This window comes from Meleagris gallopavo, chromosome 3, assembly GCF_000146605.3.
Source record: "Meleagris gallopavo isolate NT-WF06-2002-E0010 breed Aviagen turkey brand Nicholas breeding stock chromosome 3, Turkey_5.1, whole genome shotgun sequence".
NCBI lineage: Eukaryota > Metazoa > Chordata > Aves > Galliformes > Phasianidae > Meleagris > Meleagris gallopavo.
Window position 1 is genome coordinate 11685270 of NC_015013.2, and position 648 is coordinate 11685917.

Genomic DNA, 648 nt, shown 5'->3' on the forward strand with positions numbered 1-648 from the left:
AAAAAAAAAAAACATGCCTTCTCTGTAAATTAGAAAAGAGGAGAAAAAACATAGGAGTAAGTGGGACACCTGCTGAACACGGATAGGAATGATGGCTATAGACCTCCTTTTTGGATATGGCAGGTAACAGGTGGTTACCAGAAACAAACTGTTACTAACAGCGATACTAAAGGCTTATTGCTGATTATGATTATTATTATTTTTTTGTTAATTACCACACAACCCCAGCCCCACCACATCTCTACTTTTAGAATTGGCTTATGTTCTTGCTTATAAAGTAAGCCTTCACTGTCATGGTATCACAGATACACTTCAGGGAACTACACCGTGGATATCCTCAAACAATTTAGCTGAATTGAAACAGATTTGTTAGTAATAAACAGTTAACACTAAGAGCATAGGCAACTTGAAAATATCCAGTCTAAATTGTGTTAAAATTTATGAAAGGTTGGTTGGTGTTTTTTCCTGGTAGTTCACTGTTTTATGACATCAGTCTCTTTAAAGTACCAATACAGTCTAAAATGAAAATTGTCCCGTGTTTTGGAGAAAGAGAAATAGTAGTGATGAACTGTGGAGGAAAATCGAAGATCTCCTATCAGTGTGAGTGGAACAGAAAAGCAGAAAACCTGGGGGAAGCAGCTTTTTTTG